The sequence below is a fragment of the Chenopodium album genome, chromosome 24, assembly GCF_948465745.1.
Source record: "Chenopodium album chromosome 24, dcCheAlbu1.1, whole genome shotgun sequence".
Lineage (NCBI taxonomy): Eukaryota > Viridiplantae > Streptophyta > Magnoliopsida > Caryophyllales > Amaranthaceae > Chenopodium > Chenopodium album.
This window is the reverse complement of record NC_137857.1, coordinates 30,689,343-30,701,064: the sequence shown is the minus strand read 5'-3', so window position 1 is coordinate 30,701,064 and position 11,722 is coordinate 30,689,343. Positions and strand designations below refer to the sequence as shown.

General features: G+C 36.5%; 1 long non-coding RNA gene across 15 annotated transcripts; it reads left to right on the top strand.

Moving 5' to 3' along the window:
* The first annotated feature begins 1,721 nt into the window (after positions 1-1,721).
* On the top strand, positions 1,722-4,863 carry LOC145611817 (uncharacterized). Of its 15 annotated transcripts, none has more exons than XR_014106469.1 (6): positions 1,722-2,023; positions 2,250-2,347; positions 2,462-2,759; positions 3,305-3,999; positions 4,102-4,226; positions 4,339-4,863. It is a non-coding gene; the product is annotated as an uncharacterized LOC145611817 (long non-coding RNA). The 15 variants fall into 15 exon arrangements; XR_014106463.1 differs by having other exon boundaries at positions 1,722-2,347; positions 2,462-2,515; positions 2,713-2,759; XR_014106467.1 differs by having other exon boundaries at positions 1,722-2,347; positions 2,462-2,515; positions 2,598-2,759.
* Positions 4,864-11,722: the final 6,859 nt, after the last annotated feature.

Below are 11,722 nucleotides of genomic sequence, written 5' to 3'. Positions count from 1 at the left end.
AACATAAATCACTTACCACTTGCATTTGCCTAGCTTGTCACCAAACTTACTCATAATGTGCCATATGCACCACCTATGTCGAGATGAAGGCATAATTTCAGCCAGTGATCTCCTCATTAAGCTGCTTGGTCAGTAAGAATACCTAATGGCGGACGGTTCCCCATGCACAATAGCCATTGTTTGAAGACCAAAGCGTAGGTCACAGGTCTCATGTGACACAAGGGCACACCCCAATAGAATTGATTGTCCATGATGATTGACGCCGAAAAAATTCGCAAATGGGAGCTCGTACTCGTTCGTCAAATACGTTGCATCAAAGCATACAACGTCCCCAAAGTGATCATAAGCAGCCCGGCTCCTTGCTTCTACCCACAACACATCCTTGAGCCGGCCTTCTCCATCCAAACGATGTGCATGGAAGAAGTTCTGGTTGTCGGCTTGCATCTTTTCAAAATACCTCATCATAGCTACAGCGTCCCCACCCTCCATTTTCAATCTCCTCTCCTTGTACACCTCGTGTTGCAAATCCTTTACGTTAGGCAATTTATCCTTTTCATGGGATAAACGCCCACGTATTCGAGAAACAGGAACACCCTCCTCAACAAAGTTGAAAAGCCTTTTACGAACCGTTGAAGTGTAATTCTTCATTCGAATTACTTCACCAGATTTGCCTTGCTAGGGGTGGGGTTATGTACTTTGTGTTCAAGGTGCACAGATCTTATTACCCAATTTCCTTTGCCGTTAATACTAGCATAAACTTCTACTTCACAGTGACACTTTTTTTATTTTCGTTGGCCCTTTTTCAGCTCATCTTGCCCTATCACACCATTGACATTGCCCCCGGTTCTACTAACATTCATGGCCTTCGCCCTCTTCTTGGCCTCTCTTTGCGCCCTCATATCAGGGGCACCCCAATATTCACACCTCCAAGTAATGGCCCTACGCTCTCTAGTTTTATCTTTGTACGCACTTGAAACCCTACTAACTCCAAAACCATGTTGTTCTGCATACAGTTTAAAGTGGGCCTCAATATCCAGCCAGCTTTTGAAGACCATACCCTCTGCCGGTGGATCTACTACATAAGTCACATCATTGTTTGTTGAGACAACTGTCTCCATAGTCTGCACAGTACAGACAGTATGGATTGGGGAATAATAGACCTGTGCCCCCCTGGGAATTACACTTGGGAAGATTGGAGGCAGTTGCAGCCCCATACCCTCCCCAACATCCATATAATCAAAGCCAGAACAACTAGACAATGAAACCGTAGCTATGTCTGGGTCATTGATGTCATCAGCCAAGCTATCACAATTTCCATCACTCAAGTTTACCATGCAATTACCATATCCATCATTTCCTTCATTCAAAGACATCTAAGCATAAACCAAACACCAAAAATAAATAAACTGTAACAAAACATAACATATGGCTCCATAGGTTACATAGGATAATGCCAAGGCACTTACACACAACACATTACCGCACTAACAACAATTCTAATATCAAGGAAGAAAAACAACACATTAAAGCACCAGTATTGCAAGTTCTACACACTGACCCTACTGAAACTGTTCAGCCAAGGCACTGAAATAAAATTATGATACAAAACATGCGTCAACACTCAATAAGACTAAATTAAATGAGCATAATAGAGTTCCATAATATTATTTCTCTGGACACACACCGGCATTATCCCTACCCTATAAAAGCCGGGGATCACAAATAAGAGATTCAGCTGAAATGAGGGATTGCTTATGAACAGTGCACGGGCGAATTTGCCCCTGTATTTTGTTCTTGAAAATCCTTATCTACAGTGGCGTGACTATATTACCCTCCATACTTTTCAGTCTCTCTCCTCATTTTTCTTTTTCCCTAATTTACTCTCAGCCTCTCAATCCCGTTCTCTCTCTTCCTACTCTCTTTCTCTTTCCTCTTCTATTTTCCTTCCAGTCTTCCATTGAAGCTTACTCCGATTTTTCCATTGAAGCGTGCTCTGACCTTTCTATCCACCATTGAAGCTAAGGTAAGATGGATTGATTGTGAATTTTTGTATTTCACATTAATTTCTTCCCCTTTTTCTATGATCTGGAATTGATTTATTTTTAGTTGTAGGGTTTTAAATTTCTTTTGGTTTATTTGGGAATTTTTAGGGGTTTAATGATTATTATAGTTGGGTTGAATTTGAATTATACTTTTGCAATTGATTTAATTTATGATGATGATGATGATGGGTTTTCGATTATTGGAAGTGGGGTTGAGAATTCGTATCAATTTCATGGGGATTACTCTCCTCCGACGCCGCCACCTCCGGTGCTTCCGCCGTTACCGCCTTCGGCGTCATGTGAAGGTGATCTTAGGGGTTTTGGATCGCTTGAGAGTGTTTGTAAGCTTAATTCTAGCATTATAATATTAATTTCTACTTGAGCTTTGTCATTCATTTTGAGTTTATTATACATTTTAGGGGTTGAGAGTGTTGCTCGTAAAACTGGTGCATTTGCCACTTCAGCTGAATAGAGTAAGTATACAATATCTGATTAATTCATGCTGCTCATTTAATATTAGAGACAGTTATTGATAGGGATAGAGTCGTCCTTCAGTTTTTAATGGGTCGCTAATTCGCAAGACCCGCATCTCTTGCCGTTCCTACAACTGGTCTTCAGGTAGCCTTCCCTCATTTGTTTGATTTTAGATCAGTATAATTTTTTTTGTCAGATGAGCAAAAGGCTAGGATTTTCAACAAGTTAGGTGAAATAGATAAGGTGAGTATGCGTAGTACATAGTTTTTTGTTGCTGGAATGGCTGGGTTTCATGTCATATATAAATATATTCTCAAGCCTTTTTTGTGGGACTCTCATTCAAATTACTAGAATGCCTTCCTAACTTCTGCTTCTTGCTCAAAGTAACTGTATACATTTCTCCTGTATCTGAATGTAGTAGGATCCCTTTTTCTGCTCCTTTCTTGCTACCGGTTTTAACATTTTATTACATTGTAGAATGTAACTTAGCGGTCAACAATAGAAATTGGAGGCAATATTGTCCAAATTAAATTATAAAAATTGATTTCAGATTTTATTTTTCATAAAATATCTCTTTAATTAATCAATAATCAGATGAAAAAATTAATTAATGACAAGCAGTAGTGACTGATTGTATTGCTGATTTGATGAAACATTATCATATATTAGTTGTAATACGACAGTAATTCAGCATGATATTTTATTATTTTATTTCACTTAATTTTGATTGTTTAATTACCTTGTGCTTTATGACATTATGGTAAACCTTAATTTGGTATGTTTTGTAGTGTCTTGTTGATGGAGCAAACAAGTATTTGTAGTTGCTAGATGTTGCAGGTAACATCATGCGCACCTTCTGTAACATGGCTCAAGATTTCTCCAATTAGACCTGTTAGATGCGAAGTATACAATAAACTTTCTGATGTATGAAATGAAAGTCAAATGAAATTTTTTGAGACATTGTGATAGAAAGATTTTCGCAATCCTTCCTCTTGGTTTAATCTATTACTCATCAGTTTAGTCAATTTAAGGTTAGTATATTGAGTAGAATATTTTTGGATCATAGAATATTTTTCGATTTGATGCAATTGAGCTGTAGACTGTCAAATTTTACTCTAAATTATCTTAAATTTCCTCAGATATTGTTGGGTTCGCAAGCTCAAATCTACTATAATCCTATAGAAGAAACCAAATCTATAAGAGCTGAAGCAATGACGCTGATTTATGCCACTTCTCTATACGATATGTTTAAGCAGGTCATTTGAGTTCTCAATAGCATATATACGTATAGATTTCATCATTGGCTCAGTACTACTTTTTTATTTATTTGAACAGTGAACATCGAATAACATTGTTGTTTAAACTTTGCCATGGGTTATAGTCATCAAGGGGCACTAATAGCGGTGTTCACATTGTGTAGTTTTAGTTGTGGTTTTTGCCACAATCAAGGTTTCAGGTTGAGTATGCTATTGAGGCTATCAAGGTATGCTATTCATTTTTACAGCTTCCGTGCTATGTGTGATATTTTATTTTACTTACTTTTTTTTTGTGTGTGTGTGTGTGTTGGGGTGGGGTGGGGGTTTAGAGGATTTTTATAGCTAACTTGGAAACTCCATTGTCTTCCAAAAGTCAGCTGGGTTCTACTACGGTTGGGATAAAGACCAAGGTGTTGTGCCTGCTGTAGAAAAACGTATCACATCTCCATTGCTGGTATCTATTCCATCTAAAATTAGCACCTCTTCCTTTTCTAGCTGTCAGAATTTATACAAAAATGGTCAACTTAAGTTTTATCACTCTTTTCCTCCATTTTACATTTTTCTAGGCATAGCTGACATCGCAAGAATGGAGTAGCACCATGTGAGAAACACTATATCTCATTTAGAGGAATCAGGTGCAACAGCAATGGCATCACTGGCTCAAATTAAACCTCAGAAGCAAGTTTATGACTTCCCTTCTCTCCCTCTTACTGCAATGTTTAAGGGTGTAGCTAAAATGGTTGAGAGCCATCCTAAGTATTATGAAGGCAACCCTGACTGCGAAGATGATTTGAAGATCTATGCTGGACTAGCTTTGTGATTTCGATTAGATGAAACTCTCTTTTTGATAATTTGATTCAGGAGTTTCGTTCAGATTTTATGCCATAGTATAGTACTACATCCTACATGTTTCTTTCTTTCCTTTTTTTTTATTTATTAATTTTGCAGCATTTATGAAATTCAATAGAAGGTATATGCTAGAATTTTGTAAATTAGCATCATATTGTTGATACAATAGGTGGTAGGCCAAACACGGGTGACTTCATTAAGGTTACCCACCTAAATAATTAGTAAATGATTTTCTATACTTCATTACTTTGTTTAATGTTCTTATTTCAAGAGAAAAATAGTAAACATTTCTTGTTATGAAGAAGTTGGATTTGAACATTAAATGGTTTAATATGTAATGCATGTTTGTTCTTTGTCAATTGGAGAAATTTGACATTAATAATAATGTATGCTTCCTATGCTTGCAATGTAAATCGTCTACATATCAGATGTCACGCATTAAGCTTAGTGAATATGCTGCTACACATGGAAACAGCTCTAAAAACTATTGCAGCACAGAGTAGCAACAGCAGCGTTGCGGCAGCCCCACAGCAGCAACAGCTACGTTGTAGAAGCACTGCAACAACAGTAGCATTGCGGCAGCACTGCTGCAGCAAAATCTGCGTTGTTGCAGCACTGTAGCAACAGCAGCATTGCGGCAGCACCACTGCAGCAACAACATCGTTGCGGCAGCACCATATAGCAGCAACATCTGTGTTGTAGCAGCTTTAAAGCAGCAAAGGTTCGATTTCAATTTTTGTTCATCTTAACAGATGATTGACATTGTAGGGAGAAGATTACTCTTGTGATCACGCTCTATTCTCTGATGAAGTGTGGACTTGGAAAAAGAAAAAAGTAAAGGAATTAATAAATAACAACATTGTTAAGTAGTAAGACTTACATGGTGAGGTGATATTATAGGTGACAATCAATTAAAAAAATCATTTTTGAAAATAAGGTCAATTGACTTTGGAGAGGTGCGATATCAATTAATAAAGATCATACGCAAAAATCGAGGCAATTAGCTTATAAGAGAGAAATAGAGAGAGAGAAATTAAAGAGTCATCTAAAGAAATATCACTGAAGGAAAATGAGGCAATTAGCTTAGGAAACACAATTAGCTTAGAAAAACAGTTACTTAAATTAAGAGAGAGAGAGAGAGAGAGAGAGAGAGAGAGAGAGAGAGAGAGAGAGAGAGAGCACGCTAGCAAGAAAGACCACTAAGGAAAAACCACTTAATAGGTTAAAATCACTGCAATTAGCTTAGGAAGCGACCTACTAGAGAGAGAGATCAATTACGAAAAATCCTCACTTAAGAGAGAGAAAGGGAGAGAGAGCATTTACGAAAAATCATTTGAGAGAGACCACTTTAGAAAAATTACTTAATAAAAAGAGGGAAGCATCTTGAAAGATTACTTATAAAAACATCACTCAAGAAGAAAGATCACTAAAAAAAAAAAGAACGGTAACTTTAAAAAATCAAGACAATTAGTTTAGGAGGAACTTAGGGAAATTAAGGACAATTAGTTTAGGAGAGAAATATAGGGTAGTTAGCTTAGGAGAGGGAGAGAAAGAAACCATGAGTGAGAGAGAGAACTAAAGAAAGGTCCATCACCTAAGAAAGTTAGGTTGATTAGCTTAAAAAAACGTAATATCTTAGGGAAAAAGCTTACTAAAATGCGATAGCAAAAGAGACAACATAAAAGATCACTTACGAAAATCAAGGCAATTACCTTAAGAGAGAAAAAGAGAAAGAAGCCACTTAAGAAAAATCATTTATGAAAATAAGGTCAATTGACTTTGGAGAGGTGACACACCAATTAGGAAAGATCACATACAAAAATCGAGGCAATTAACTTAGGGGGAGAGAGAGAGAGAGAGAGAGAGAGAGAATGGGCACTTATAATAAAGACCACTTGAGAAAATTGAAGCAATTAGCTTAAGAAAAAAAAAATAGCTTAGAAAGAGGGTTATAAAATTAAAGAGAGAGATAGAGAGAGAAAAATAGAGAGAGAGACCAATAAAGAAAACCCACTTAAGAAATTAAAATCAGGGCAACTAGCTTAGGAAGTGACTTACCAGATAGAGAGAGACCATTTAAGAAAAATCATATGAGAGAGACCATTTAAGAAAAATCACTTAACAAAAAGAGGGAAACCATTTGTAAGATTACTAAGAAAAATTAGCTTAGGAAATTTTTTTTTACTACAATGCTAAAGAGTAAGAGAGTCACATAGGAAACATCAATTAAGAAGAAAAATGACTCAAGAAGAAAGATCACTAAAGGAAAAAAAAGATAGCTTAGAACTCGGGGCAATTAGTTTAGGTGAGAATATTAAGGCAATTAGTTGAGAAGAGTAAAAGAAAGAGACCATTAGTGAGAGAGATCACTTTAGAAAGAAAAATCACTCAAGAAAAAAGGTTACTAAAGAAAGAAAGAAAACTTAAGAAACTAGGGCAATTATAAATAAATTAGTTTAAACTAGGGCAATAAGCCTAGGAAAGGGAGAGAAGAAATAATGAGTTAAAGAGACAACTTAAGAAAGGTCTATCACCTAAGAAAAGGGCAATTAGCTTATAAAAATATAATTAGATTAGGAAAAGATTTACTCAAATGCTAGAGAAAAAAGAGACTACATAAAAGATAACTTAGGAAAATCAAGGCAACTATCTTAAGAGAGAAAAAAAGAAAACATCCACTAAAGAAAAATTATTTATGAAAATAAGGTCAATTGGCTTTGGAGAGGTGAGACACTAATTAAGAAAGATTAGATACAAAAATCGAGACAATTAACTTAGGGGAGAGAGAGAGAGATAGAGAGAGAGAGAGAGAGAGAGAGACCACTGAGAAAAAACCATTTAAGAAATTAAAATAAGTGGAATTAGCTTAGGAAGCGACCTACTAGAGTTACTAAAATGCTAGAAAGAAAGAGAGACCACTTAAGAAGAAGCAATTAAGCATAAAAATCCCTCAAGAAGAAAAAGAAATCAAGGCAATTAGTTTAGGTGAGAAAGTTAGGGCAATTACCTTAGGAGAGGAAAAGAAAGAAACCATTAGTAAGCGAGACCACTTAAGAAAGAAAACTCACTCAAGGAAAAGAAAGATCACTCAAGAAAAAAGATAACTAAAGAAAGATAGATAACCTAAGAAACTAGGGTAATTATAAATAAATATTTTTGGATAAAACTTAGAACAATTAGCTTAGGAGAGGGAGAGAAAGAAACCATGAGTGAGAGAAACAACTTAAGAATGGTCCATCACCTATTAGGATGATTAGCTTATGAAAACACATTAGTTTAGGAAAAAGACTTACGTAAATGCGAGAGAAAAAAGATTGTACATAAAAGATCACTTAAGAAAACCAAGGCAACTATCTTAAGAGATAAAAAGAGAAAACAACCACTTAAGAATTATCATTTTTGAAAGTAAGGTCAATTGGCTTTAGAGAGGTGAGAGACTAATTAATAAAGATCATACGCAAAAATTGAGGCAATTAGCTTATAAGAGAGAGAGAGAGAGAGAGAGAGAGGATCCTCTTAGAAAGATCACTTAGGAAATTGAGGCAATTAGCATAGGAAAACACAATCAGCTTAAATGAGAGAGGGAGAGAGAGAGAGAGAGAGAGAGATTGCTAGCAAGAAAGACTACTAAGGAAAACCCACTTAATATTAAAATCACTGTAATTAGCTTAGGAAGCGACCTACTAGAGAGAGAGAGAGAGAGAGAGAGAAATTGGGCACTTATAAGAAAAGATCACTTGAGAAAATTAAGACAAGTAGCTTAAGAAAAAACAATTAGCTTAGAAAAAGGGTTACTAAAATTAGTGAAAGAGATAGAAAGAGAAAAATAGAGAGAGACCACTAAGGAAAAACCACTTAAGAAATTAAAATTAGGGCAACTAACTTAGGAAGTGACTGACTAGAGAGAGAGAGAGAGAGAGACCATTTAAGAAAAATCATTTGAGAGAGACCACTTTAGAAATCTCACTTAACAAAAAGAGGGAAACCACTTGAAAGATTACTTATGAAAATAAAAAAAAATAGCTTAAGAAAAAATTGTTACTAAAATGTTAAAAAGAAAGAAAGCCACTTAAGAAATATCAATTACGAAGAAAAATGACTCAAGAAGAAAGATCACTAATGGAAAAAAAGATAGCTTAGAACTCAAGGAAATTATTTTAGGTGAGAATCTTAGGTCAATTAGTATAGGAGCGTAAAGAAAGAAACCATTAGTGAGAGAGACCTCTTAAGAAAGAAAAATCACTCAAGAAAAAGAAAGATCACTCAAGAAAAAAGGTCACTAAATAAAGAAAGATAACTTAAGAAACTAGGGCAACTATAAACAATTAGTTTAGGAGAAAAACTTAGGGCAATTAGCCTAGGAAAGGGAGTAAAGAAACAATGACTTAGAGAGACAACTTAAGAAAGGTCAATCACTTAAGAAAGATAGGACGATTAGCTTATGAAAAAACAATTAGGTTAGGAAAAAGATTTACTAAAATGCTAGAGAAAAAAGAGATTACATAAAAGATCACTTAAGAAAATCAAGGCAACTATCTTAAGAGAGAAAAAGAGAAAACATCCACTAAAGAAAATCATTTATCAAAATAAGGTCAATTGGCTTAAGAGAGGTGAGACACCAATTAAGAAAGATCACATACAAATATCGAGGCAGTTAACTTAGGAGAGAGGAAGAGAAAGAGAAAGAGATAGACCTCCGTTTGTATGATCAGTTTATTGAATTCATCAAATATACTATAGCTTAGATGTGATTTTAAAGTATCAAATACGTGCGCTTTTTAAGCCAATGCCATTGTAAGTATCAAAATTTTAAAAAAAAATTGCCTAACTCATATTGTAGATCAAACCAATTCCACAACACCTATCAACTAACCAACATAGTAACCATAACACTACTTTTGTCCCTTCAAGAATGAGCCCAATTCACAACCAAAGCCCAATCAATATGCAATTGCCTACAAACCTACAAGCCTTTTCATTTCTACTAAAAAAACATTCTACAATTAAAAATAATACTAATCCCTTTGAATAACTAATATACTATATTTACTTATAACACAACCTATGTGACACTTTACATTTAGCAACATTATTATCACTTAATTAAAACAACAATGCAAACCTCCAATCCAACATCATAACATATACGCAAAACAATACGTTATTTTCCCACATTGCCTCACCTCTAAACGAGCATTACACGCTAAGCGTCAGACTAGCATCGCGCGCGTAGCGCGCATAAAGCCCCCTAGTATACCCAAAAACACAAAAAACAGAATTTTACAATTCACCTATACAACACTAAAAAATCCATAAAGCAAAATTACCTAAAAAAAGCTACAATTATCCACGAAAAATAGTAGAACCAGGTGAAAAAAGCCATCCAATCTTGTTATTTGGACTTAATAATCAACCAAAAATTAGTAGAAACGAACCAACACACCAGCTAAAATTACCCATGAAAAAGAGAACAACCAGGTGAAAAAAGCCATCCAATTTTGTTATATACAACAACTTTGCCAAATTAGCTACAAATATCCACGAAAATAGAAGAACCAAATGAAAAAAGCCATCCAATTTTGTTATTTGGAAATAATAATCAACCAAAAATTGGTAGAAACGAAAACTTACCTCCGTCTCTGCGAGACATAACAACCACGGGTTTCACAGATCTTGAAACCCGTTCCCAGATCAATCGAGCTTGGAATCAATTCAGCATCCCCTTCGCATATCTAGCAAGCTTGAAACCTCATCTCTCTCTCACTGGGTTTTCGGATTTGGGGGATTTGGTACTTCTCTCTCTACCAGAGACAACTACCAGTAATTTCAGAGATACTAAATTGTTAACTCAAGCAAAATTACCGTGATTGGGGTTGATAGTTACTGTGGTTAGGAGTGGGAGTTACCCCGACGGACGTTTGTTACTTGCCATTAGTTTGTTTGTTAGTGCCTGAAGCAAATGTCAGATACTTTAGAATACTTTATAATTGTTTATTGGCCAAGCACGGACTCCAATGCAATTTTATTACGAAAATGCCATGTGCTTAACTTTGTTTTTTTTTTTTTTGAAGGGGGGAGATTAAAATTCATTAATAATAAGTCATACGGCACTTACATAAGAGATCGTAATCGAACAATACAAAGACAACAGAACCAATTACAAGTTCGAAATAAAGGAAACTACAATTGTACGCGCAAAATGACATTCTTAAGTACCTTTGGCTCATATAACGCTGTCCTATGCAGCCTCTTGCAAGGGGGTATGGCAATATGTTGTAGTTTCTGACGTGAACCTTCATTGGCTCAGAATCCCGTACTCCTCGACCTGAAATCAAAATTGGTGTCGTACACTTCACCATAGACAAGACAATCTCCGATTCAAACACGAATATCGGCATGGAAGCATACCCTTTTAGCCCAAACAACCAGATGATCAAACCGAAGCCCCATAGCAAAAAAAACCCGGTTTAAATCCTGCACCAGAAGATCGGTAAACCGATCTGCAAGCCCCAAATCACCCAAACACACCACACAAACAGAAAAAATAAAAAAACTAAAAAACACACAAAGGCACCTAAAAGAAAAAACAGGAAAAAACTTAAAAACTAAAACAACGAACGAAACCCTAACAACCCACCCCGCCACCAAACCGAGCCCCACCACCAACGCTCCGAGGTTCACCAACCTAACCCACAACCGCTGAAACCCGCCCGAGAAGCCCAGACCCCACATACCCCCGAGCCGCGGCACCGACGACCCTACATGAGGGACTCAGAACGACCCTAAACGAGGGACTTAGAGGGCGATAACTCACCCTCCCCGTTCTCGAAATCAACGTCGCTACAACAACCAAAGAGGTGGAGCATAGGCGCAGCGGGGAAGCGGAGAAGAAGTACGGCGGCAAGCCAACCTCACGGCCGGTGATGAACAGAGGCGGCGAACGAAAAGGAGCGGCGCAACTTGTAAGGCTGAAAAGACAAAAAAGCAAAACGGAAAAGGAAAAAAACAACCTAAGGGAATAGATCGAAGGCTCGCCGACGATTTGGCGTGGGCGGTGAGCCACACGGCCGCCGGCGAGCCTCATTGCCGGAGAAAAAAAGA